The sequence below is a fragment of the Gopherus evgoodei genome, chromosome 13 (genome assembly GCF_007399415.2).
Source record: "Gopherus evgoodei ecotype Sinaloan lineage chromosome 13, rGopEvg1_v1.p, whole genome shotgun sequence".
Lineage (NCBI taxonomy): Eukaryota > Metazoa > Chordata > Testudines > Testudinidae > Gopherus > Gopherus evgoodei.
Genome location: NC_044334.1, coordinates 27,761,884 through 27,789,422, shown reverse-complemented (window position 1 = coordinate 27,789,422; position 27,539 = coordinate 27,761,884). Strand labels below are relative to the sequence as shown.

At 50.3% G+C, this 27,539-nt stretch overlaps 1 long non-coding RNA gene across 15 annotated transcripts in view; it reads right to left on the bottom strand.

The window, feature by feature from the left end:
* Positions 1 to 332: 332 nt before the first annotated feature.
* Positions 333 to 27,539, bottom strand: part of LOC115660763 — a 134,332-nt gene continuing 107,125 nt past the window's right edge. For 9 of the 15 annotated variants that reach the window (XR_004002929.1, XR_004002925.1, XR_004002930.1 and 6 more), the window contains 3 exons: positions 26,955 to 27,330; positions 26,705 to 26,848; positions 20,741 to 25,331 (listed from right to left, as the gene is read on the bottom strand). This is a non-coding gene — a long non-coding RNA (uncharacterized LOC115660763). Of the gene's footprint in view, positions 630 to 1,094; positions 1,342 to 1,577; positions 1,763 to 10,157; positions 10,298 to 16,195; positions 17,669 to 20,740; positions 25,332 to 26,704; positions 26,849 to 26,954; positions 27,331 to 27,539 lie in introns of those variants that run through there. The other 6 variants (XR_004002920.1, XR_004002923.1, XR_004002919.1 and 3 more) reach the window with 6 other exon arrangements.

Here is a 27,539-nt window from a genome sequence, read left to right as displayed (position 1 = left end):
CAGCTCTGCCCATGCTCTGCCCCAAGGCCCTGGCTCCATTCGGCCTCTTCCCCCTGAGGCTATGCCTGCCACACACACGGATGAGCGCTTTCTGGCAAAAACAAAAGAAGTCCATCAAAAACAAAAGTCAACTCCACAATGTTGCCAATGTAGTCATTTTCCAACTAGATCTAGCTGTTTTAAAATATTTCTAGTTGGACAAAAATTCACTTAGTCGTCGGTTGGAAATTTGAATTGAAGTTGAAACATTCATATGCTAGCGTAACATTAATTTAAAAGCAGATATATGATTAAAAAACCATCATACCTGAAAACGCACAATAGGTTTGTATGAACAAAGCCGAGCTACCTCTCACAGCTGTTGTTTTTTATGACAATGTCGGCGCATTCATTTTGGCGATGTTGGTGGACCTAATAATTTCAAATGATGATTTGTAACCAGCAGTGCATCATCAGAAATTCAGTTGCTGGTGTTTGGTGGTGGTTTCTGATGTTTCAAATGTGCAGCCGAGAGTTAGCACTGAATCGCCTTGCCGACGAAAACGTCCGAAACTTGCTTACAGCAACCGGGACAGCCACAGGAAGCTTAACTCCTCTTTTTGATTGAAATGTCATGAAAGTTTATGCATCTAGAGAAAGAATTAACATCATTTTGCATTCATGGCACAACCTCGGCCTTCGCCCCCCCGTACATTTGAACACCTCCCCAATTTCAATTCCTGGGGAAAACACTGCCCTGGGTGATGCATGTAGGAACCTCTGATCCCGTCTGTCTGTTTGTAAAGCAGTGTGGTAGGTGGAGCTTGGCACTAGCCGACTGGCTGGTGTTTGTTGTGGTGATGGGGTTACTTACACCTCTGTTCCCTTTCTGGTCTCTCTGAATCAGTCATAGCTCATCCAGTCTGACAGCATCTACATCACAGGCCAGAGAATCTCATCCATTTACCCTTCTCCTGAGCCTAATGCATCTTCCAGAAAGGCAACCGGGCTGGATCTGAAGACATCAAGAGATGGAGAGTCCACCACGCCCCTTGGGTGTTTGTTCCAATGGTACACTGATAAAAATGGGGGCCTGATTTCCAGTTGAAATTTACCTGGCTTCAGTTTCCAGCCTTCAGGACTTGTTCTGCCTGTCAGCCCTTCAGTACCCGTATTTTCTCCTCATGAAGGTATCTATACACTGTAATCAAGTCATTTTTCAATCTTCTTTCTGATCAGCTAAACAGGTCGTTACCAAGAGCCTTGGGCTGAAAGAACCCTGGGTAACAGTGCTCTTTATGTCTCTCACGCGACCTCATTTTCTCCAGCCCACAAGTCGTTTGTGCAGCTTTTTTCTGCATCCTTTTAAAAACATAGAGACCAGAATTGGACACAGAATTTCAGTATTGATCTCACCACTGACACATCCAGGAGTGAAACCATCTCCCTGCTGCCGCTCCTATTGTGACGCTTACCTGTTCCAACCCCTAACTTCTTTTCATAGCCCCTGCTTTCCAGGACACAGCCCCTGTTCTGCAGCGTGGTCTGCATTCCCTGTGGCGTGCACTCCCTTGGGTGGTAGGCCTCAGGGCCCTTACCTGTCTGGAGAGCAATTGTGCAATTCTCTCACTCCTCGTCTGGGATCTGGGTACCGCAACCCACCCAAGCCAAGTGCTTGTTACCATGCAGGTGCAACTGGACACTGGTGTTTCTTCCCTTCGGGAGCATGTGTCCAACAGTGATCTCACGACAAGTAGATATACTCAGTAAAGGGAACAAAGCACTAGAGAAAAAGATGATACAATCACAAACAGCCAGCACACCAGTCTGAACTCCTCCGATCCAACACTCCTCCGGAAGCTAAATTAGGCAGATTTACCAGAGCAGAACCCACCCATCTTGCAATTTCTTAGCATGCCCCAGAGCTCTTGGGACCCAACCTCCCTTCCGGAGAGTGCATCCCAGTCTGCCTGCCCGCTGCCCACTCAGAGAAACACCTCTTTCCCAAAGCCTCACCTTCCCTGGGTAAGCCTGAAGCCCAGTTACCACATATCCCAGGGGCCTCTGTTACAGGGCCATTATGGTTGACCCACCAGCCCGTCTAAGTTGATGCCAGTAATGGATGTTCCGTTCTTTAGACCCACTCAGCTTTAAACTCTGACAATCACAGGCCTTGTGGCTGTGGTGGGGGGTTCTGACACTGTCTGCTCCCCTAATATTACAACAGTGCCCTCAGGAGTTTTACCAGAGCCCATACTCTGGGGTACGCATCCATAGACACCAGCACCCCACGTCCATCACCGTGCTTAAGATGTGTAGTGTAGACACGGCCTGAGTGTCCCCAATTCCTGAGAAGCCCAGCTGCTCCCTGAGGATACCAGGACATCCTCCTACCCTCATCCAGACCCATGGTCACAGTCAGATGGGAGGGGTGCACCAACTAAGGGGACCAGAGACCTGCCGGGGGTGGTGGTGCTGCCCAACCAAGACAGAGGGAGAGGGGAGTTGTGGGGAGCCCTGCCCAACCAAAGGGAGGGGAGCAGGGAGGAGCACTGTCCCTCCATGTTTCCCTCAACTTTGCCCTTTGACCTAGGGAATCCCAGACACAGCAGGGTTTGAGCAGGGCCCTTGGCAGGACCTAGGCCTGTTGTGTGGGACTGTGAGTTGGCTGCTGCTCATATGGATCTCAGTGTCTGATTTTAGTGAAAGAGCCGCATTTGGGAGAGCCAGGGAAGAGGAAAAGTTAATCAGAACCTTCCCTGACTGACGTGGCACCAGCTCGCTCTGCTCCCTTGTTAGAGGAAGCTGCTGTAACACGCATCTGTCTGGCCTTGAGAAAGGAATTCAATGAGATCTCCTAATTATAACCGCCACAGAAGGGCTTGTACAATTATGAAAGGCCCTTGAAAGCCGGCTTTGGGTTTTTAGAAGACTTTCATCTCTGCTCTCACCGAGCATAACAGCACTGTCATCTGATCTCACCACACAGAGAAGAGTGACGGTCTCTGGGGCTGGTTCATAGGAGAGTGGAGGTGTTGAGACCCTATGCTGTCTGGGGATTAGATTGTTCCAGGCTGGAAGCTGAACAGGTGACTCCTGCTTCTGTGTATGCACATTGCTGACCCATCTTGTTAACGCTCATAAGCCAGACACGCCAAAATCATGAGAGTGGCTTAAAAAACACAAGATTTAAAAAATAATATTCTTTTTATTTGCCTCCTGGTTTCCAATCTTAGGTCACATTTTCAAGCTTCTCCCCACAACTGTGAGGCTAGGCACTTGCTTTTTTAAAAATGAAAGCTGGGATTTTCCCATAATCATTGGCCTCTGGGAGTGGGACTTTCAGAAAACCACCAAATATCATGAGACTTGCGATATTAATTTTAAAAATTTAATAATTGGAGACATACACCTCTCTCCTAGAACTGGAAGGGACCTTGAAAGGTCATTGAGTCCAGCCCCCTCCCTTTACTAGCAGGACCAAATACTGATTTTTGCCCCAGATCCCTAAGTGGCTCCCTCAAGGATTGAACTCACAGCCCTGGATTTAGCAGGCCAATGCTCAAACCACTGAGCTATCCCTCCCCCATATACTCAATAAAGTAGCGACACTGGCTCTGTGTTCACACTCTCAGAGCATGTCGACGTTATGACACCAACATCTTACCCCACCCTCTCACCCGAGTAATGGCACGACACCTCTCCGCTCCCTCAGGGAACTGCCCGACAGCCTCATAATCCCTCTAAGGAACCACACGTCAGCCACCTCACCTCACCCCACCCTGGAGACCTGCAGCCTTTCATCCATCCCAGTTGTCTTCCCGGGAGATGAATATTTAAAACTCAACCTTTCTGCATTTTTACAAGAAATATAAAATGTTAAACATGTGTCAGAGTGGCTGTTTGATGTTTCCTTTCTTTTGCATGCCAGGGCCTTCCTGGTCTCAAGCACATTAATTGATGCAGGAGAGTCCATTGAAACATCTCGCTGGCACGGACTCCCACAGAAAGCGGCGCTCAGCTGGCATAGCTGAGGGCAGACAAGGGCCTTATTTTGAGTCACTGGATAATTCGTTTCTTGCTGATCTCTATTGAGGGACTGATTCTTTAGTCTCTTTGCTTAGAGGAAGGAAGATCTGTGCTTTTGTACATTATCAGACTGGCAGTGCCAGAGAGCAGCCATGGGCTGGGCACAGAGTCACGTGTCGGCTTTGGGGCGCCTAACTCACTTTTCCCAGATGCAAACTCTCCCACGGGGAAGCAAATGCTGCTAGTAGTGTCTGTGTAGCCTCTCACCTACATAGAAAATATTAGGAAGGAGCAGAATATATTAATACTGGCAATATCATAACAACAGTGGCAAATTGGAGATGTGGGAATTGTTGTGTTGGAACAAGCCAATTGTCCAGCATCCTGTCTCCAGAAGTGACTCATAGTGGATGTTTCATAAGAAAGTTTAAATCCCACCCCCCATGCATCTTACTGCGCATATCTCTACCACAAGGGCAGTTTTTATCTTGCCCCAATTGATCATGGATGAGTCTATGCCCTGAAGCTTGAAGCTTGTTAACTTGGGTTTTCTCTGCACTCTTTCTCAGCTAGTATAACTTCAGGCACAGTTCCTATTCGTATACATGTCTAATCAAAGGCAAACACTGAAAGGGAACCAGCAGTCTGCAACAGTGATTTCGTAGCAGAGATCCACCATTCACGTGTACAGCTTCCCTTGCTGATCCATCTCATTGCCCATTCCTTGTAGGCTTTCTGCTTTCTCTTAATAACCTGTTGGAGATGCTCATTCATCCAGTCTGGTCTGAAGCTCTTCTCTATGATTTTTTCCCCCTGGTTTGGGATGCCGATTTCTGCAACTTTGATTTAAAGTCATTCCAAGCCTCCTCCACATTCAGATCTTTGAGTTGATGGGTCTTCACTCAGTTGCGAGCGGACAAAGGCCTATATCACAAAATCAGCATTACTGCACTGGCCCTCTCATTATTGGTCTCAGCAAAGAGATAAAAAACTGGACAGTCCCTGGAGACCAAATTATCCTGCCATCCCATGCAAGGACTGAAGATGGTTGGCATGGTGGTGCCATGTTCTGGGAGTAAGTATAGGACATCACTCTCCAGAGCCCTCTATTCATGAGTGTTCCCTTGCTTATAGGATTCCCAGCCCAATGTATACACCTCAGTAAATTCTGCTAAGCATTTCCATGATGGAGGGTTGATATGCTGTGAGCTCCCAGCCATTCCCTCTCTCTATAATGCCTTGGCCTTGTGTAATGCTGGCAGACCCTGGCTGTCACCAGGCAGGATTGAACTGGGGACCTCTGGAGCTTGGTGCCTGAGCCTCTATAGCATAAGCCAAAAAGCCAACTGGCACATGGATTACACAGGCTCTCTGAAAATCATGCATTATAGGTTCCTCCCATGATCACAGACCTATTACAGAACACGGCGTTGAATGTGCTTCATTCCAAGTGCTAATGGGAGCCCTTTATTTTTGGTTCACAGACATAAATCACTCTTCTGCCTGGGACTCTCTCATTTAGAAATGATTTTTCAGCTGATTAGGCTGATAGCAGCTGTTCATAAGCTGAGGAGCTGTCAGCAGCATGAAAGGAGGGTGGTGGCTATTTATCTTTCACATAATTGTCCCAACAAAAGCCACAAATAGTAACTTAGAAAAGGAAAGCTGGCCCTTTAAAGACTCCCCAACCCTTTCATCTCGCCTGTCTGGTGGTGGGGCCTACTGTTCCCACGTTCTCAGATCAAAGCCTCCGTCTGATTCTGGCAGGGTTGGTATTTCCAAAGAACCTCGCCCACAAGAGACCTGTTCGCCCAGTAAATGGCCCAGGTGCTCCCATGCGCCCCCACTGCAGTCAGTTTAGATGAGTGAACCAGTCACGCCATCCGGCCATATTCTACTTTAACTGTTTTAATCATTAACCATTGAAAAATTCATTATCTCTGAAGTTTAATTAGAGCTGCCTAGATGGATTGGCTGCTTGGCAGGCAGCAGGAGGGTGCGAGCAGCGCCAGCGGGGCTGTGGGCTAAGGAAATGTTTAATGCTGAAGACTGAACCAAGCTATCTTGGGTGCAGCAGATGCAGGGTTTGGTTTATAAATAAATCCAAATGTTATTATCTCATTTTCTCTTCACACATCCCTGGAACCTCCTCCTCTTGCAGCCGGGCTCAAACTTCTCTGCTGCTTGTTGAGTTTGGGGCTCCTTGGTTGAGTTTGATTTCCTCCCCCCTCCACACCGAGGCCGGCTCCATATAGTTTAGCTGGGGATTTTGTTGCTTTTCAGTTTGACCCTAATCTTCAAACCCAGCCACTGGAAAAAAGCTGGTCTCCTGCTATTTGCCAAGGAGATACTGTCAGTCTCCAGGCTGGCGAAGGGAATCCGCTTCAGTGCCTCTCTGGCACTGCACGCTTCAGCTTCTTCAGGCTTATCTGCTCTCATGTCAGAACCCTCCTGGTCAGCACTCCAAAGCGTGGCCATTCGAGACCCCCGTCTCTTTGGATCTGCTGAGGCAACAGGAAGAAGAGCAATGAAAAGGCCTTGGAAACAAAGACTGCTACGCTGGGCCCACCCGCAACCAGAAAATGGGAGCTGTCAGACTAGCACACGAGTCTGAGGCATTCACCCCAAAGACTGACTGGCGTTTTCTGAGGGATCTGTGTGACACACACACCAGGACTCACAAACAGAGCCGGCCAAGCGCCAGTATGGCAGCTGAGTGACATCTGTCCTGACAGAGCCAGGGAGACCCCGGTTAGGAATCAAAGCCTTCGGAGGGTGTGCTGGTGTGTGGGATTGTATCAGCCGGCATGTGGGGGTGTCTGTTGCCTACCTAGGTACAGAGGCAGCTTGTGAAAGCGTAGGCCTGTGTGTCTGGTATGTGTGCCCATGCACTGGATGGCTGCAGATGTATCTGCGATGCTTGGAAGTGGCTGGAGCTAGAAAAGGGAATTGTGTCCCATCTCGTGGTGCGAGCTCTCCCACGACTGCACACCAGCACTCGGAACGTAACGCAGCGCACGTGGCTCTGAAACGCAGGGAAGAAGCACCCCATTAGCCTGAGTGTGCAGCACAAAAGCTGAACTATCTCACCTGCTGCATTGTGCCCCGTGTTTTCAGGAATCCTTCCAGAGAGCCATGCAGGTAGGTGTCTGCTTGGCCTTGAGGGGAACAAAGGAATGACAAGAGGCAGGCGGCGAGCTCAGCCATTGTGAATTCAAGGCTAAGCTGTATTCGGAGGGGAACGTGCTTGAATTGCCTCTCCTGAGGATTCTCAGGGGGAGGTGCAGGCACAGTGGGATGTGGCACGTGGAGCTTGGTGCTTGAGTGCCCAGGCTGGCAGAGGCGGGGACGCTCCAGAGGCACTAGCCTGGAAATCATTGCCAGGGGAGGAGGGAGACAAGACCGAGCAGGGCAGAGGCGGATGGAGAGGGAGGGGCAGAGCAGAGGCTGGGATGAGGGAAGGGGGAGGGGAGGCAGGCAGGGCAGGACAGGGGCAGAGGCTTGGTGTGGGGACATCTGGGTGGAACAGCTGGGAGGGGCAGCGCCAGGAGTTAGATGGGGGCAGGGGGCACTCAGCAGGGGGCTGGCAATGCCGAAGGTGGTGGTGACAAAATGAGATTAGAAGAGAAATGTAGGGGCCGAAGGCGGCTCCCATCGCTCCAGCAGACCCTTGGCCCTTGCTTTGGGTGGGAGTGGGGCGGGCCTGGGCCCTCAGCTGTATCACTGGCTTTCACTGTGGATGTATCCAGGAGCACTGGGAGCTCTAGAAGTGCCTCTCTCAATATCCTGGGCTTATCATCTCCAAGTACAGCACACAGGGAGGGGCAGCCCGACCAGTCTGCAGCACCAGATGGGAAATCGCAAGTTCTCACCTGCTGCGTTTGCTTCTCTCTTCTCTTCTTTTTCAGTTCGCTGAGAAATTTCCCACTGCTTAGGTAAAAATAGTGCTGCTGTCTAACGCTGCGGGGAATTGGCGTGGAGAGGCTAGTGCTGTCTGCTGGGATGCTAATGCAGAAGCAAATTCTCATTCCAGGGCTCCATTCTTCCAGGCCCCGCAACGGTCACCAAGGAAGCCGACTGTGTGTCCGGGCACCCCTTTAACCCTTGCTCAAAGAGGACACCCTTCTACTGCGAGCGAGTGGGGACTCGGAGCACACCCACTGGGGCAGTGTGGGATTTAATTCCCAGAGCCCTAGGCACATGTGTTCCCGTGGGAGGCTGTGACTCTGGTTGGAGGATGGCTCGGAGAAGATGCTTCCTGAGGCAGCCCTTGTTCCGGAGAGGCCGCGTGCCTTAGCTCTGAAGGGAGGCAGGCGGGCAATTCATTCTCCTCCTCAGAGAGCTCGGTCCCCAATTCCAATACCAGGCGCATTCCATTCTCCCCCTCCTATGTAAAGTGCCAGGGAACAGCAGGCAATGGCCACAGAGCCATTTTAGCACCACTTATCGCAGCTACTGTTCCCAAGACCTGAGTGCCCTTCCCTTACTTTCAGCCTCAGCAGGGAGAGCAATAAGCTCCAGCCATTGAGAACTCGCTTACGCAACGGTCTGGGCAGGTAGAATTCCTTCGCAGGACACGGATTTCCGCTTCAGCCCCGGATATTTGTTGATGTGGGTGCTGTTCAAAATCTCCACAGCAGGCCCTCCCGAACGGGGTGCAAAATCCCTCTGCTCCTGCACGTGCTGAGCTCCTCCCATGATACCCTGAGAGGATCTGACCCTTGGGTATGGTGACAGGCATAGAGCTGTGTAAAGCTGCCAATTGCCTGTGGAGTGGAACAGAACAGATGCAATTGACAAGGCAGCCCGCACCTCTGTACAACTGGTGCTAGTGCACAAACCAATATGGAAACCAGAAACATCTCCTGCTTCCCGTTCCAAGGGCTCCCAGAAATCTCGCAAGGGGCTTCAGTGCACATTCTCCCCTGAAGCTGTGAAGTACTCGTATGTATGGATCCGCATTTTGCCAGTCAGGGAGTAATTACCACCTTTCATTTGGCACCTTGGGTTTACATCAGCCTTTCAGGAAGCAGGGAGGCTGGGTTTGACACCGGAGAAACAGGAGATTCCTCCTGATGTGTGTGGGAGACCCAGATGTTTTGACCCTTCCACTGAGGACTAGTTCAATTGCTTAATCTTCAAAAACCATCTTCTTGTAGAATTGACCAGTAGGCTTGTAATCAGCACCAATCCTGCAGATCCCAACAGGATCCTAAGTTAGAACAAACCCACCAGGGTTTGGAATCAACAGTGTCAAACGACGTTTGTGACCTTTATTGTTTCCCTGATGGACACAGTTCTGTCTTGTGTTTGATGGAGGGCTCCTTGGAGGAACAGAGAATTGGAGCTTTCCCAGTCCTCAGCCAGTGCTTAATTTGTAATGAAAGACGTGCCGGGGCTCAAGTAACTTTTTTACATTCATAACTGATGCAGTAAGCCCAAAGCTGCCAGGGCTCTGAACTGCCAGGCCTAGAGGTGCCAGGGCTGTGAACTGCCAAGCCCAAAGGTGCCGGGCTCTGAACCGCCAGGCCCAAAGGTGCCGGGGCTACGAATTGCCAGGCCCAGAGGTGCTGGGGCTACGAACTGCCAGGCCCAGAGGTGCCAGGGCTCAGACCTGGCACAAATTAAACACTGGGGTTAGCATTGTTTGACACTTTCCCAAAGAGCTTCTCACCCCTGACGCTGTGTGTCATGAGTCACGTTCTTAGACAGAGGCTGTGCTGAGACAGAGCCTGGCTAAAGCTGTGTCACTGCCTCATGCTCTGCCCCAGATCCTCAATAGGATGTGGTGTGAGGGATCACAGACCTCGAACCTAGGCCCCAGGGTCCCTGCGCTGTGCTCAGACCACAACCATCTCCCAGCTGCTCACCTGAGTAAGCAGGAAAAAGTCTAGGGAAGGGTTAGCTTGCAGAGGGCCCCACCCCCAAAGTTCCTGATTGGTGGAAATATCCAGCCCCATGATTGGTTGAGGAGTGCTATATAAATCAGGAAGTAACAACAGGAAGTTGTCTGAGCTGCTAGAAGAATTCCTGGCTGGCTGCTACTATGGACTCTTCCTGCTTATCTGGGTCCTGCCTCCCCACCTGCTCCTGGTTCCTGTCCACCCATCCCAGATCCCTACCTACCCTCAGTCCTTGCTCCTCTGCCTTACCCCTGACATTGCCTCCGGCTCTGACCTTTGCCTTGGCACCGATGTTGGTTTTGGTGTTGACTCTTGGCTGACCAGTAGATGTGATTGCCCAGGCCCTGATCATTGCAGGTGGCTCCTCTGGGGTGAGAGGGGTTGTGCTGGGGAGGAAGGGGGCAGAGTCAGAAAGCGTTGTGCTTCAGTTATGCTCACCTGCTGCAGTGATCCATGGGGAGCCATTGCAGTGCCGTATAAGTTACAGGAGCCTCAAGGCAGCTGAAACACGGGCTGGGGCCTGGGAGGCCCCCATCAGGGCCAAGAATGCAGAAAGGTTTGTTTCGAGCCATCTTGCTCGGCTCCTGTTTGTTAGTGAATGAAGCTGTAGACAATCAATACGACACACTTCAATGGATCAACAACAGGTCACTGCTATAGAATCATAGAACGTCAGGGTTGGAAGCGACCTCAGGTGGTATCTAGTCCAACCCCCTGCTCAAAGCGGGACCAATCCCAACTAAATCATCCCAGCCAGGGCTTTGTTAACCTCTAAGGATGGAGATTCCACCACCTTAGGTAACCCATTCCAGTGATTCACCACCCTCCTAGTGAGTATAGAATTTGGATTGCTTGGTCAGCTGTGCACAAGCAAACAGAGATTGAGTACAGCAAGATGTAAATGTATGCATCTAGGAACAAAGAATGTAGGTCTTAGTTACAAGGTGGGGACCCTACCCTGGGAAGCACTGACTCCGAATAAAACATGGGTGTCAAGGTGGATAATCAATCAAACATGCATCCGATGAAATGGGTATTCCCCCGTGAAAGCTCATGCTCCAATATGTCTGTTAGTCTATAAGGTGCCACAGGACTCTTTGCTGCTTCAACCAAACATGAGCTCCCAGGAAATACTATGGCCAAAAGGACTAATGTGATCCTTGAATGTATATACAGGGGAATCTTGAATAGGAGTAAATAGGCTCTTTTACCTCTGTAATTGGCACTGGTGCAACCATTGCTGGAACGCTGTGTCCAGTTCTGGTGCGTACAGTTCAAGAAACAGTTTGAGCAATTGGAGAGGGTTCAGAGAAGAGCCATGGGAATGATTAAGGGATTGGAAAATATTCCTTAAAGTGGGAAACACGAGTTAGCTTAGCCCAGAGAAGGTGAAGGGGTGACTTGATAACAATCTGTATGTAACTATATGGGGAACAAAAGCCTGATAATTGGCTATTCGATCTAGCAGAGGAAGGTGTAACATGATCCAATGGCTGGGAGTTGAAGCTGCGCAAATTCAAATGGGAAATAAGATGCAAGTTGTTAACAATGAGGGTAACTAAGCATTGGAACAACTTACCATGAGTAGCAGTGGATTCTCCATCACTGACCATTTTTAAATCCAAGATTGGATGTTTTTCTAATAGTGCAGCTACTGGTTCTGAAGCAGGACTTGATTCAGGGAAGTCCTGTGGCCTGTGCTATGCAGGAAGTCAGGACGAGGTGATCACAATGGTCTCTGCTTGCATTAAAATCTGCGAACTGGGCCTATCGCACCCAGATGCCATCTACAGCCTCTGTCTGAGTGCATGTGCATGTGTAGTCGGTCCCAGATCATGGTCTAGCCCCTCAGAATCCCTAGGGAGTATAACATCCTCTGCCCCATAAATCCAATGGGCTAAGCTTCCCTCCTCACACATCTTCTATCCAGTGCCCTTTGCAAATGCTAGTGGTGATGCCCCACAATACCTCTGTATAGATGGGAAACTGAGGCACAGTGCACCCAGGTGGCCGGCCCAAAGCCACACAGGTAGCATGTGGCAGAGGTAGTCCAGCACCCAGAATAGCCAGGCCTGTGCTGTAAGCACAAAGCCAGGGCCCCCTTGCCAGGGGGCCCACAACAGTCTCCAGCGACTATGCGGTACCTGGCTCTGTTATCCTACATGAGCAATAGTAACTGTGCTGGAAGCAGTTCACCAAAAAAGCAGAGCTGGAGGGGAGCTCCCCATGTCAGGCATTTTCTCAGCTTCACTCCAAGCTCACGGCACATTGCCCTCTTCTGTCACCATGGTCACAAAATCACCTTTAAATGGACTGGCCTAAATCCCCCCTCTCCATTAGGGGAAGGACAATGTGAGAGTCACAGCAGGACAAACCATGGCTCAGGCCCTATTGCCTTGCAGGGATTTCTGGAGGGAGCTACTGCCTTTGCTGGCATTCTCCGATAGAGCACAATCCCCCGGTTTTCTCCTCATCTTGCCATCAGGAAGTGGTGAGAAATGTGGTGGGTACAGCCACTCAGCAGCTCTATCCCACCATATGGCCAGAGGGATGCTCCGCCACATGCACACACACACGCAGAGCTAACTTTGGAGTCTGCGAGGAAGCCCATGACCTTTCTGTGAAGACGTTCCACCAGGCCCCAGTGGGCATGGGGTGATGAGTCACAGCTGGGGAGCAGGATTGGAAAAAGAATGTGTGATGAACACAGGCACTCTCTGGCTTCCTTTATTATTTTTAATCCTCAGAAATAAGAAAACTAGTGACTCTTGTACTGGGGAAGGTGCTTGATAGAGATGCCTTGAGAACAAAGCCCCATCCAAAAAACAGGCATGACAGGGGCTTCCCGCATCATCCTGCCAACGTCCCATCGCCTGGGCTAGCAGGAAGCACTTCGAGGAGTGAAATTCAGTCTTCCTGGCCCACAAAATCTACGTCTCTGTGGTTCTCATTCATGATGTTGTCAGCCTTGGTTACCTGCTTGCTGTAGCTATTCAGACAGCTCTGTTTCCCTCCTCCCAGCTCACTTTCTGTCTCTGGGCCACTCTTATCCCTCTGGCCTTATGCTCATGATAAATCCATGGCCTACTGCTCTTTTCAGTCACTGGTACTTACCACTTTGTGGCCATCCTGTCTCCATACCTTTAACGTTAACTATTTCTGGGACAAGGCTTTTCACCTATGCTCCTCTCCTGAGTCCATTAATGACTCCCCCCTGCTCACCTTCTCTTCTTGCCTTTCCCAGGTGCTGATGCTAAGAATAAGAATTCAGTGGCAAAAAACAATGTTAACTCAGAGTTAAGGTTTCTTGGAGGGAAGTTATCCCCTTGCAGCACTCTGAATTGAGTAAAAAACTTCTGAAAACTAGGAAATGCACAGTTAAAGTTGCCCGTGTAACCTTAACTCTGCCCTCTTGTTTTTAGCATTGTCCCCAGTAGTCATTCACACTCTCTGGTCTCATGATTTTATACACAGTGGAGCAGCTTCAACTGAGGAGACTGAGAGAGAGATCCACACTTATGTGTGAAAGACAATGCCTCTCTCCCTGTGTGTGTGTGTGAGAGATAGAGAGAGAGACATAAACAATGCATCTGTCCCTGTGTGTGAGAAGAGTTAGAGGGCTTTCCCGCCACCGTCTCACTTCCCTGGTTTTTGTCACGCAGACAGCAAGCAGCAAAAGACCAGACGTTCAAAGCGCAGACAATGCGATGTTTATTGGGGTTAGTTCCAAACAAGCATATCCAGACCTCTACACGCCAGCAGAGTCTGTTTCCAGTGTTCCGTTTCCAGCTCTGACGCCGCAGAGTTTTACGCCCTGACCCCCTCCCAGCTCTGACACCGTAGAGGGTTTACCCCGCGTCCCCCCCCCAACTCTGACACTACAGAGCATTTACCCGTGTCCTCCCTCCCAGCTCTGACACCGCAGAGTTTTACCCCGTCTCCCTCCTAGCTCTGACACCACAGAGCATTTACCCCACGTCCCTCTCTCAGCTCTGACATCACAGAGCGTTTACCCCGTATCCCCCTCCCAGCTCTGATGCTGCAGAACGTTCACCCCATCCCCCTTCCAGCTCTGACACCGCAGATCATTTACCTCGCGTCCCTCTCCCAGCTCTGACACCGCAGAGCGTTTACCGCATGTCCCCCTTCCCAGCTCTGATACTGCAGAACGTTTACCCCACGTCCCCCCTACCAGCTCTGACACTTCAGAGCGTTTACCCCGTATCCCCCTCCCAGCTCTGACACCACAGAGCATTTACCTCGCGTCCCCCTTCCCAGCTCTGACACCGCAGAGCGTTTACCCCATGTCCCTCTCTCAGCTCTGACATCACAGAGCATTTACACCGTATCCCCCTCCCAGCTCTGACACCACAGAGCATTTACCCCGCGTCCCCCTTCCCAGCTCTGACACTGCAGAGCGTTTACCCCATGTCCCCCTCCCAGCTCTGACACCGCAGAGCATTTACCCCGCATTCCCCTCTCAGCTCTGACACCGCAGAACGTTTACCCCGCGTCCCCCTTCCCAGCTCTGACGCCGCAGAGCGTTAACCCCGTCCCCATCCCAGCTCTGACACCGCAGAGTGTTTACCCTGCGTCCCACTCCCAGCTCTGACACCGCAGAGCGTTTACCCCCTGTCCTCTCCCAGCTCTGACACTGCAGAGAGTTTACCTCGCTTCCCCTCCCAGCTCTGACACTGCAGAGCGTTTACCCCATGTCCCCCTCCCAGCTCTGACGCCGCAAAGCCTTGTCCATGTCCCAGTTCCCTATTTCCCATTCCCCATTTTCTCTGTTCCCACTTCCTCCTTCTTAACAGGCCCAATTATACCTGTAATGCACACCCACAGTCCCACAACTAACAACTTAATGGGTCATGTTCCATTTCGGGTCTGGGGTCTTCATCCTACCTCTTTTGTACCCCATGGGAGGGATAAGGAGTGACATGGTGCTGCTTGGTCTTTTAGGGTTTTATTTGCCCCCACACATCCCCAGCCCCTCTGCTCCTCCTGATTGGTTGCTTGACTTTGTTTTGAGATAGGAGTTGAGGCAATCTTAAATTGTGCTGTCCGGTAACACTGACTGGTCTTATCTGTTCCCACTGTACTCACAAATCCAGCTGACTAGGCAGAAGCAACATCACTGTGTCTTTGTCCCTTGTTTACACATTTTAGTATAAGTATCAAAAAGTCAAACCCAAAATTCTATCCCCGGCTAACAAACAGACTTAGATACTAACAGGAAGGTGTGACACACACACTGCCTCCCTGGGTGCTGCAATGAGAGTTTAGGGCACCTAAGGCTTTTACACTCCAGTTGCTAACTGTGACTGCCAGGGGACTGGAGAGAGAGATTGTCAGCTGTAGGCCCATGACACAGGAAACTGTTGTTCCCATTGGTCCACCTGAGCCAGACTCCACTGGTCATAATGCCCCTCTGCCCATCAGATCTTTGCCTGAGGAGGGTGGTTGCAGGACAGGAGTCATTTCGTGTTGATCAGAGGGTTGGAGTCCATCCCCCCACACTAACATTCCCAGTGAGTCTATGTGCGCCGGTGCTGAAGCTGATGCTACCCAGGCTATTGCTGCAGCTGTCTATCCCCCATGGTGCATTTTAAGAACTGGTTCAGTGGGATACGCGTTGTGACAGACCCAGGCCTGTTGGAAACAGCAGAGTAGTAGAAGGCAGATATACTGGCCACTGGATAAGCAGTTTTCTGTTCCCTGAGTGACCAGAGCAGGGGCTGCTCCAGGTAATGAGAACACCTGACTCCAATTAACCTGCTAAGTAAGAGTCAGGTGAGGCTGTTAAGCACCTGAGTCTAATTAAGGCCCCTCTGCTGCTACAAAGGGCTCACTCCAGTCAGGCCAAAGGGAGCCAGGGAGCCAGAGGAGAGGAAGTGCGTGTGACGAACTGGGAGCAAGAGGCACAAGAAGCTGAGAGTGAGTAGGCATACTGCTGGAGGACTGAGAAGTACAAGCATTATCAGACATCAGGAGGAAGGTCCGGTGATGAGGATAAAGAAGATGTTGGGAAGAGGCCATGGGGAAGTAGCGCAGGGAGTTGTAGCAGTCACGTAACTGTTCCAGGAGGCACTCTAGACAGCTGCAGTCCACAGGGCCCTGGGTTGGAACCCGGAGTAGAGGGCAGGCGCGGGTTCCCCCCAAACCTCCCAACTCCTGATCAAACACAGGAGGAATTGACCTGGACTGTGGATTCTACCAGAGGGGAAGGTCTCTGGGCAGTTTCTCAACCCACAGGGTGAATCTGTGAGGTGAGTAAATCTGTCAATAAGCGCAGGACCCACCAAGGTAGAGGAGGAGCTTTGTCACAGCGTGGTCATGCACAGGAACCCTTCCTGCCCTTCCACACACACAGATATTGACTTAAGCAAAAGGAGCCACTGGGAGAGCAGGAAGGAAATGGGAGACTAGCTTAGATGCATTGCAGCCCTCTTATCAACATGCAGATAGACCGGCTTGGAACACAGGGACTGACAGTAAAATCTTTACAGTTTTGCCTTTGCCAGTCAGTGAAACCTTTCCGAAGAGAGCACTCAAGGGACCAACAAAAATCATTGCTCCTCTTCAAGATGGAACAGAACGGTACTCAGCATTTGGAGATACTTTGGGATGCTCTCTAAAGGCAGAAGGTTGCCTAAGAAGGACAGTCTCTCACACGGGTTTATTCTCAATGCCATCTATTCATGCTCTGTTTGTCACACTGCCTGGAGAGCTCACGATAGTGAGGCCAACTTTGGGGCATGCTGTCAAAAAGCAGGGCAAACACCCTGACTGGTAGGAGAAAGAAATACGAGAATTATTTACTGGTTAAAGCAAGCACAGATATACACACAAATGAGTTCCAATCTAAATCCTGCAAGTGACAGAGTTGTAGCGATCTGTCAATTCAAAATGTCTTTCAGGGCAAACCCACCGAAAACCTGGGGGATCTCTCACTTCAGTTTAGAGTCTCTGGCTCTGGGAGAGTCCAAACAGCCAACAGACGATCCTGTGTCCTTGTGAGGCATTTTTATATTTTCTTTTCCTCTGAAATCAAACTGACAGCAACAATTTCCGCAGCGGTCCCTTCTTCGTGGGGTGAGTGGGAGATAATGCACTTAACAACAAAGTCTTTGACCCTTGATCTCACACAATGGCTCGTTTGCATTTGATGAACAGGATTCAACATCTTGTTAGAGACCATCATTTGCAGTACACAAGGCATTTTTCCTGTTTGGTGAGTTGCAGAGTTGCGGGGGGATTTACGATGCAAATGCTTGCTCTCACTTTATAACACAGGCAGCATCCTACAAGCATTTTATAAAACACTAAACACATTCTCATCAACTTAACATTGAATATTGATTTTGGTAATGCAACAGGCACGGAAGCCAGACTGGTTCCCCGCTCTGCATTTGTCAATGTTCAAAGAGGCCTGGGGCCTTGAAATGAGGTGGTATCTGGTCTGGCAGGGTCACACTGTAATTTCAGGGAATGTCTAGGGATGGCCACAATCATGTTAATGGCTTGTCAACTCTTCCCTTCTTGTCTCATATTCGCCCTCTCCATCCTGCCAGTGATGCCAGCCACCTCTGAGTTTGCTTCTCCCACAGCCACCTCCAGACTTCCTTCCACGCCACCCCTTCTACAAGGGCTGCCCTCCTTGAACTTGTCCAGACATCTATTACCCAGCGGCTTCAGATCCATAATCAAGACCCTGCAGAGGAGAAGCCTGCCAGAAACCAGCCACCCAGCGATGACTGGGCCAGAAACAAATGAACAAACTCACACTCAGGACCAGCACTCTCTTCTGAGAGTCTGGGCCCTTGTGCAGTGCCCCCTGTCTGCCAGGGGAGGCGTGTGATCTCATTACATGTGACCCCTGCTCTCTTCCACTGCCTCCTAGGCTTGGTCACACACTTTGTGAAATTAAAGCGCTCCTTGGGGCAGTCTGCCTGCGTGCTGGGGCTCAGCCCGGCACAGTGGGACCCCTAGTCCTGATCAGAGCCTCAGGCACTGCTCCAGTGACTGATGATAACGATGATAACAACACGGATTTACAAGCCATTTGTATTGATTCTAATTGTGAGGCCTGTAAAGTAAATCGCCATTGTCTCCACTGAGCATTGTACCTCCAGTCAATAAGTGAGTGCTAACTAGGGTGACCAGCTGTCCCGTTTTTAAAGGGACAGTCCCGTTTTGGGGGACTTTTTCTTATATAAGCGTCTATTACCCCCCACCCCATGTCCCATTTTTTCACAGTTCTTGTCTGGTCACCCTAGTGCTAGCCAGGACTTCCCTGGTGTTTTATTAAACCAAATGTCTTGACACTGAACAGGAGAAAGCCCTGAACTCCAATCTGCAATGGGGGATGAGAGCAGAAAGGGGGTAGCAGATACCAGGAGGGAGGAGAAATAACCTGTCCTGTCTCACCTGCAGCGCTCCGCATCCTCAGCACAAGCAGCCTGGGCAATATGCCAGGTCATGAATGCAGAGGTGAAATGCAAAGCTAATGGGACCCAAAGGGGGTCAGTCTGGCCTCCGTGCCGTGCCGGTGCTGTCACCAGTGAAAGGAAGAGGGGTTGGGGCTGTCACGATGAAGTGTAGAGCACCACAGAGGTGCAATGTGATATGTCAGAGGAGCCAGATTCAGATCTCAGTGGCGTAAATCAGGAGTAAGTCCCTCCAGTCAATAGGGTGACAGCAATGGAAGGGAGATCAGAATCAGGCTGAGGCTCACTGCCCCTACTCTAAGCTCTCTGTAGGGTCGATGGGAGTTGGAGGGGCTCCGGCAATGCCAAGAGAGGCAGGGGAGGAGTAGAGACAACAGGAAGTACAAGGGAAGGGGCTGCTGGTTGAGGGCTCTTCCCGCACCAGACCCAGATCACAGAGCTGATGTGTTACCTGCTCCTCAATGTTTTGTGCTTCTGTTTCAGGAGAGACAGGTGCTGAGTGTGTGTGGCTCTGGAGGGCAGGCCCAGGGCGGGAAAGGAGGGTGTGGAGGAAGGGTGGGAGGCTGTTCTGGGGTCACAGGCTGCCTAGAGCAGGGCCCAAGCTGTGTCAAGGGCAGTCGGACAATGGAAGCCAAACTTGTGGCCTGAGAGCAGGCTAGAGAGGCTGGGCAGAGCTTGCCTGCTCTGACATCACAGTTCCCTGTAGATCTGTGCCTGCATTACCCCTCCTAAGACACTGTTACTATGGGGACATAAATATACATGGGTTCCCCTAAGCACACGAGGAGCCCAGATCCCAGCTCCTGGGAGCTCTCTGCCTAGCAGAGGGGTGTCTGAAGGAGGACAGAGGCGAGATGGCTCCACACAAGAGAGGTGCATGGAAGGAGAATGGGAAAAGCAAATGATGGAGGGGGCAGCAGGGGAGGAAATGAGAGCAGAGCTGTAACAGCGGGAGGCCACGAGGAGAAGGCGCTTGTGTGACCAGCACCTCTACCATGGGCACAGCCAGAAGTGCTGCCTGGACCTGGTTACAGCCTCCAGCCCGTCGCGTTCTGGTCTTGATCCAAGCACCAGGCCACCGTTTGCAGCCACTTAGCAGTTCTTCCTTAGATTCATCAGCCATAAGGCCAGAAGGGACCACCGTGAGCATCTAGTCTGACCTCCTGAATAGCACAGGCCAGAGACTTGCCCTGGATTCACTCCTCTTTGAACCAGAGCAGATTTTTTAGGGGGAAAAAAAACAAAAAACATTCAGTCTTGATTTAGAAATTGTCAGTGATGGAGAATTACCAGCCCCAGGGAAACTTGTTCCAATGGGTTAATTTCTCTCACCTTTAAAAGTGTACATCTTATTTCCAGTCGTAATTTCTCTAGCTTCAACTTCCACCTCTGGATGTTCTCACACCTTTCTCTGCTAGACTGAAAAGCCCATTATCAAATATCTGTTCCCCATGTAGATACTTACAGGCTCTAACCAAGTCACCCCCTTATCTTCTCTCTGCTAAGCTAAATATTTTGAGCTCCTTGAGTCTGTTGCTGTGAGGCAGGTTTTCTAACCCTTTAATCATTCTCAGGCTCTTCTCTGACCCCTCTTCAATTTATCAACATCTTTCTTGAATTGTGGGCACCAGAACTGGACAGACCCTTCCAGCAGCAGTTGCACCAGTGCCAAATTCTTCTTCTTTAACGCTAAGCTGAATGGTCAGCTGTAACGATCCTTCACCATTTGGTCCGTTCCTGAGTGGCCCCATGGGCTTGATGGTCCAAAGATGCCAAATACAGAAGTAAAATAACCTCTTTACTCCTCCTTCATATTCCCCTGTTTATACCAGGATCAATTTATCACGTTTGGCTACAGCAGTGGGAGCTCAAGCTCAGATGATTATCCACAATGATTTCCTAAATCATTAGGTTCTGGCTGGCTCCTCCCTGCAGCTTTTTTACCAAAGGCCACATGGCTAGTGGGAGGGAGTCATTGCATCGTCCTCATGTCTCAAGGGAGGGCAGTTTACCCTGTACAGTTTGGGATCTGGGGATGCTGGGGAGGGCTAGTTCTAGCTGGACTCCATTTTGCCCTCTCCCTTCCAGTGTAGCTGCAGCCGCTGTGCGGGCTTCTACTCAACATTTCTGCTCTTGCAGCCAAACAAAGCTCATCAAAACCAGGGGCAAAGTCTCACAGCCACAGTTTGATTCTTTTTTTCACCTTCTTTTTAAAAAAATCAAAACTTTCAGAACACTTTTCCCATTTCTAGGAAACAAAAAAGGAAAAAGTAGTGAAAAATGTTGAAAATGTTGCCAATGTTTCATTGAATTTCAAAATTTTTAATTTCAGCAACATTTTTAAATTTTAAAAATTCATCCAGTTCTACACCTGGACAATGGAAGCCAAACTTGTGGCCTGAGAGCAGGCTAGAGAGGCTGGGCAGAGCTTGCCTGCTCTGACATCACAGTTCCCTGTAGATCTGTGCCTGCATTACCCCTCCTAAGACACTGTTACTATGGGGACATAAATATACATGGCTTCCCCTAAGCACACGAGGAGCCCCGATCCCAGCTCCTGTGAGCTCTCTGCCTAGCAGAGGGGTGTCTACACCAGGTTCACCCTCAGCCCCAGCACTGCATTGTGTGCTCATGTTCAGCTGGTTTCTGCTCTGACCCTAAGTCATTTCCAGAGTCCCTGCTTTCCAGGACACAGCCCCACACCTTCTCAGTGCGACCTACATGTTTGGTTCCAAACTGGTGACCTTGGAGCTAACTGCATTAAAACACCTGTTGTTTGATCACACCCAGCAAACCAAGGGATCCAGACTGCTCTCTATCACTGATCTGCCCTCATCATTAACCACCCACCAATCTTTGTGTATCAGCTGCAGACTTTACCAGCAATGATATAGTTTATTCCAGATCATTGAGAAATATATTGAATAGCACTGGACATAGTTACATGTGGGAACGCCCTAGAAACACCTCCATTAGGTGCTGATCCCCCATTAACACTTACATCTTGAGATCTATCAGTTAGTCAGTTTGTAACCTCAGTTAATCTCTGCTATATCAATTTTGCCACTGCCAATATATATGTAAATTAAGAGTGACATTGGAGCTTCCAGCAAACCCAAGGCTGCCATCTGTGCATCTCCTAACATTTCATTTCAGACATGACCTTCCTGCACCAGCACATGAACAGCCACCCCATTCAGTGTCCAGAGAGGTTAGGACCTTTCCGGTCTCTTACATTCTTCCCCACTAAAGGGATTTTGTCCCTCTGTATCTGAAGAGAGGCACAGACAAACCAGTTATTGAATCAGTATAATGAGGCCTTTGGCTCTGACTAGATGTCACCCACACACTTTCTGGGTGTAGTGTTCTATCACTCCAACAGACCCTGGTCTCTGGTGTGCAGGATTGAACCAGGGACCTCTGGAGTTTAGTGTCTGAGCTAAAAGCCAACTGGCTATTAGCTAAGGCTGTAGAGCAGATACAATCTCTTTGTCTCTCTAAGCAGTGTCAGTGCCATTAGATGGGACAGAATACCACACCCAGAAGGTGTGAGGGTTACATAGGCACTGCTGCTAAGTTGATATACAGCTTTATGGGCTCCTGAAAATGGATGCTAGGTCTCTATGAGAAAGCCAGTCTCCTCTACGAAATCCATCCCCTCCGTTCTGCCGAGGCACTCTGGATAGAGAGCCCAGATCAACTATTTATTAAAACATGATAGTTGGCAAAACAAGTGGGGGGGAGGGTTAATTACATTAAAGGCCTCTCTAAAGAGAAGGCAATTAGTGTATTGATTGCAAGAAGTGCCAAGTTCATTGGGCATGTGACACACTGACATTTTTCACAATCAATAAACTTGCAACACCTTCAAAGAAATCTTCCTTGAGCAGCACACAGCCACATCAGGGTCAAACATGCAATAAATTTCCTGAGCTGATTATAGCTGATGGTTTCTTTCATGTTTTCTCGATACCGACAGCTGTCTGAGAGGGCAGCTTTTTCCCCGTGTGGCTTTAATAAAAGTCTTTGATGGAGCCAGTGTAGGCTCGCTCCCTTTTCTTTTATGAAAAGAAATCTTGTCAGTTTCAGTCAGCTTTGCTGTCCCTTCTCTGCAGAGCGGGACAGAAAAGGGTGGGCGAACGCTGGCTAAAGTCAATTAGCACAAGGTAGCTGCTGGTCAATGACTAACTGGGACCAGTGCTCAGAGAATGGGGCAGGGGCTGAGAGATGGCAGGGAAGCGGGCCCCATGTGACGGTTGCGGGAGCCAAAAAGAAGCCTTGCTGTGATGGAAGAGCAGTGCAATCAAAAGAGCCCTTTGCTTCTCTTCTTTTGTTTTATCTGCTGCTATAAAGCCGAGCTGAAAAGCTGGAACAAAATAAAATCTGTTTATCATGGGATGGTTTGAGATGAGGATCCAGCCCCTTAAATCTACCCAAGTTGCTGCGGCCAGACAATGAGCTGGGAAAGGAACCAGGGTCTGAAGCACAGTTATCTGATGGGTTGGCTGGCTTGCGGCAGAGTCCCAGAGGCAAGATCCATTCCTGTGGGGTGGCTGTTAAACTGCTACGTTGCTGCAGACAGGCGGGTGCTGAGGCGACAGTACAAAGGTGTAAAGTGAGGCCGCAGTGCAGAAACAAGTACTGGCAGCCAGTGGGGCAAGGGTGAGATCACTGTGCAAGTCTCAGCAACACCCGTAGATCTGTGCAGGACACCTACTGCCCATGCTGGCCTGTCTGAGCTGTCCCCTGTTCATTGTGGGTTCAGCGTCTGTGCTTTCTCTGCCCCACGCAAGGAGCTAGGGAGTTGCCGCAAAGCAGCTGGATTTGGGGTGGGGGCTGTGAGGTCTCAGGCTGTTTCAGGAGAAGTACACAGCTCTGGACTGAGGACCCACCTGTTAGGAACAGAGAAGACGAGGCAGGGGAGGGAATATCTTGTATTGGACTAACCATGGTTGGTGAGAGAGATGAGCTTCCGAGCTTGCTGACCCAAAGGAGAGCTCTATCTGAAAGTGAAGGCTTGGCTCTTTCACCAATGAAAGACATTACCTGCCCCCAGCTTGTCTCTCTACTATCCAGCGTGGTCCTGGTGTGTGACCAGGGTCCTAGGCACTGTGGTAATATAAATTATAAAGATGGAAGATCTGGTTTAAGTTGTTAGAACCAAAGGAAAGGCCCTTGGCTTTGTCTGCGTTGTTAGGGGCCAATCGTTTGTCCGTCCCTCCTGACATTCACATGCCGTCAAGGTCCTGTCCCGCTTGGTTTCCCTGTGCTCTGATAATGAACTGAGCCCAAGGGAAATGACAGGGCCCCGCTGCGGAATGGAGGGAGTGTTTCCCAGCATACTTGGAGCCTGAGAAGACGGAAGAGCTCCCTGAACGTCAGTTGGGAAGGGAGAAAAATAAGACAGCCAGACATGAGGATTAAACCCCCTTTCCTGGCTGTTTAACTGTTTCCAGGAGACGGGACAGTGCCTGTCAATCACTGGTAGTGCACAGGGAGGGGATGGGGGAGCTGCCAGGAGGGGGACAGGAGGTGCCCTGAACCACACACCAGCCGACAGCACAGCATGCTGACTAAGTTAGGATGCCGCGCATGCCCAGGCGCTGCCTGTGTGGTGCTGGGAGCAGAGTGGGCTCCTGTGAGCTCACATGTCTGCCTGTCCCAGACAGCCCAATGCGGGAACTGGCCAGGGACAGCCAGACAGGCTTGGGGAGGGGAGGGGGACACCTCGTGAGTGTGAACTTTATGTGTGATGGCAAAGCAATTCCCAAAGGCTAATGGGGCTGCAAAGCTTCTCCATCCCACCCCCTAGAGCCAGCCAGGGATGGGGTTAGGTTGTTCTAGCCCCTCCCTGGGCCATGCTCTGCTCTCCTCTACTCACAGGGGGAATGGCCAAGCTGGAGAGAACAAAAGTTATTCAGCCAGGCCTCCTGCTGTGGGTGGGTGGGTGGCGGAGGGCAGAGGGAGTAGCCCTGGCTCTGCCCCTCCCCTCCAGGCACACAGCGGGGAGTAAGCTGCTCCACAAAGAGAGGTGAGGTAACTTACCACCCCCTAGAGCAAAGCAGGGAGCAGTGGCTTTGACTCTGCTCCAGGGCAGTGCAGCTACTGGCCCCCCATTACTGCGGCCAGGCTGCAGGGTTATAGGGGGGTGCTAGAAAGGGGCCATTCCAAAGAGCAAGTAATCCTCATCATTGTGTGTCCTTTTCTACGAGGGAAACAGTGTGTGGGGGGGTGCAGGGGCGCAGGAGGGAACAGTGACAGGAACTGCCAGACTGGACCACAGCTGGGGTCCAATCAACCCACTCTCCGGTCTCCAACAGTGGCAGCGCCACATGCTGCAGAGGAAGGCGCAAGAACTCTGCAGTAGCAGATGGGGATAATTTGCCCCCTTCCCGGGTAGCTTTCATCTTGCTCTCTAATATCAGAGATTGGCTTCAGCCAGAGCTTTAATATACCTTCCAAAAATGGTATCATTAATCATGACAGCTTTGGATATTCTTGTTAGAAATGTCCAGGCCCTTTTTTAGTCTTGTTAAACTCTGGGCCTCATTGAGTTGCAGTGGCAGTGAGTTCCACAGGCTAATTGTGCTTTATGTGGAAAAAAAAACATTTCCCTGTTAGTTTTTAACTGTTCACCTTTCAATGTCACTGAACATCCCCTTGTTCCTGTGTCTGGTGTGGGAGGGCTGCAGGTGGTGGCAGGAGGGACGGGTGGTCTCCTCTTGTTGCAGGCAGGAGGGGCAGAAGAAGTGGATTGTCCCCTCTGAGGCCTGTTTGCAGGCTGAGTTTAAAGAGAGGCCATGTGCCGGGCCTGGCAGTACTTTGCAGGCCGGCTGCAGGGAGATGTCCATGCCACAGCTGGGCTCCGCACAGGGAGGGAAGGCCAGGCTATTCAGACTCCCTCTGTTTTCCCAGCATCTTGGGCTCTCCCAGGGTCAGAGACTGCTTGCAGGCTGCCTCCTGCCCAGGGCTGGCTCCAGGGTTTTTGCCACCCCAAGCAGCAAAAAGAAAAAAAAGAAGAAAAAATAAGCCATGATTGCGATCTGCAGCAACACCGCCGCCGCTTCAGTCTTTGGTGGCAATTCGGCAGCTGGTCCTTCACTCTGAGAGGGAGTGAGGGACCTGCTGCCGAATTGCCGCCGAAGAGCCCGACGTGCTGCCCCTCACCGCTGGCTGCCCCAAGCAGCTGCTTAGTGGGCTGGTGCCTGGAGCCGGCCCTGCTCCTGCCCTCTGACTGGCTGCTGGGGACTGCTGATTGAGGGAGAAGGGTTGCTAGGGTGATTGGAGTGGTCACATCCCCCTTCCGTTCCCCTTGCTGCCCCCTTGATTCGGGGTGAGGCGCCAAACCCTTAGTGACTCATAGACATCCCGTGATCAACTCACAGCCCCAGGTATTTCTCCTCCTGTTGCGCCCAGCTGGTGAGCCCTCCGATGGAAGGTATAGTTACCAACCCTCATCAGTGCTAGGCAGGCTCAGGAAGATATTTTTTCAGGCCTCTTGAGCTGTCCTTTTGAGTCTGAAACCATTGGAGTCCACAGCCCTTAGCGATGTGCATTCACTGCACTTTGCCACATGATGGCCACACCTGGGCTGACATACCAGAGGCTGAGCTGGGGACCTGCAGAGCTCAAGGTCTGAGTCTCTCTAGCTGGGGCCTGTAACGTACTCCTATCCTGTGAGCATCAGACCAGATGGGGACAAGTAGCACATGCCGAGCCAGGGGTTACAGTTACATTTACAGCGTGCCAAGCCTGTACGTTAACTGTACTCCAGTTGCACTGTGGTCACAACATACATGGGAAATCACTTCTCTTTGCTCGCATTAGTTACAGCTTGTGTAATAAATGCACTCAGCGCAGAACACTGCTGTTTGAAGGCTACAGATGTTATGGATCTGTTGATGGCAATACAAAGTATTTCCTTGTAGACATGGGGCACACATTTCTAAAGTGCCTGAGGCCTAGATTCATGAAGGGACTTGGGCCTTGCAATGCTTGGTGTTACCACACCTAACTTTCAAGTACCTGGAAAATCCCAGGAGCACACTGGGATTCACAAAGCCTGAGTTAAGGGTCTGGCATCACGCACAATGAATGCGGCGAGATGGGTGCTGCCCTTAGACCAGAGGTTCTCAATATTATTATTTTTGAACCTCTCCAACATTCTGTAAAAACTCCATGACCCACCTGTGCTACAACAACATTTTTTCTGAATATCCAGTAGATTAAAGGCTGTATTAAATGGATCGTTAGACAGTTAAACACACACACACGCACATATAATATACAAAACAAAAGAATAATATAGTACAAAAATAAAAATATTATCTTTATTTTACTTACTCAGGGCTAGTCTTCACTACAGGGAAATCGACGGTGCAGCAATTGATGCAGCAGGGATCGATTTTGCAGGTCTAGTGTTCTCTGGACAACCCCAGTACTCCAGCTCTTCCAGAAGAGTAAGGGAGGTCAACTGGAGAACGTCTCCTGTCAATGAAGCACAGTGAAGACACCAGAGTAAGTTGACCAAAGCTATGTCAACTCCAGCTACGTTATTCACATAGCTGGAGTAGCGTAATTTAGGTTGACTTACCCCCGTAGTGCAGACCTGCCCTTAGTGTGAAACTTGTTGCTGGTGCTGATCAACAATTCTGTCCAGGCATGGGGGTGTCTTTGACAAGCACACACGCATGTCATGGTCAGTGTTCATCCTGGCTGGGTATATTGTTTTCATTGATGTCATGGCCATAGCACATGCAACCAAGTACATGCATTGACCGCATTTGTTGAAAATGGCTTCCAGAGAAAATTGAAAACAGGTGCTGTTTTCATCGACCTGACGATACGGGAGGGCACACTGGCCTGCTCATGAAGGTATCACGGGTCCTGCTACCTTGGGTCACAGGTGTCGTTGAATTGTTCCTTCACGATAGGCAGTTCAGAGTCCATATGGGGAAGATGAAGAGTGCCTGGAGATGACAAAGCAATGGGTTACTCTAGGGCTTTGTGCTTTCGCCAACCCTGTTCAACCTTGATATCAATGACCTGCCAACAACGGAGTCAAAAAAGTTCATTTACGCAGATGACATCTGTAGAGGTATCCAGGCCTAGACATTCCACAAGCTTGATGCCACCTTAAAGCGGAACATAACAAAGTTAGCTGACTGCTGTAAGACTT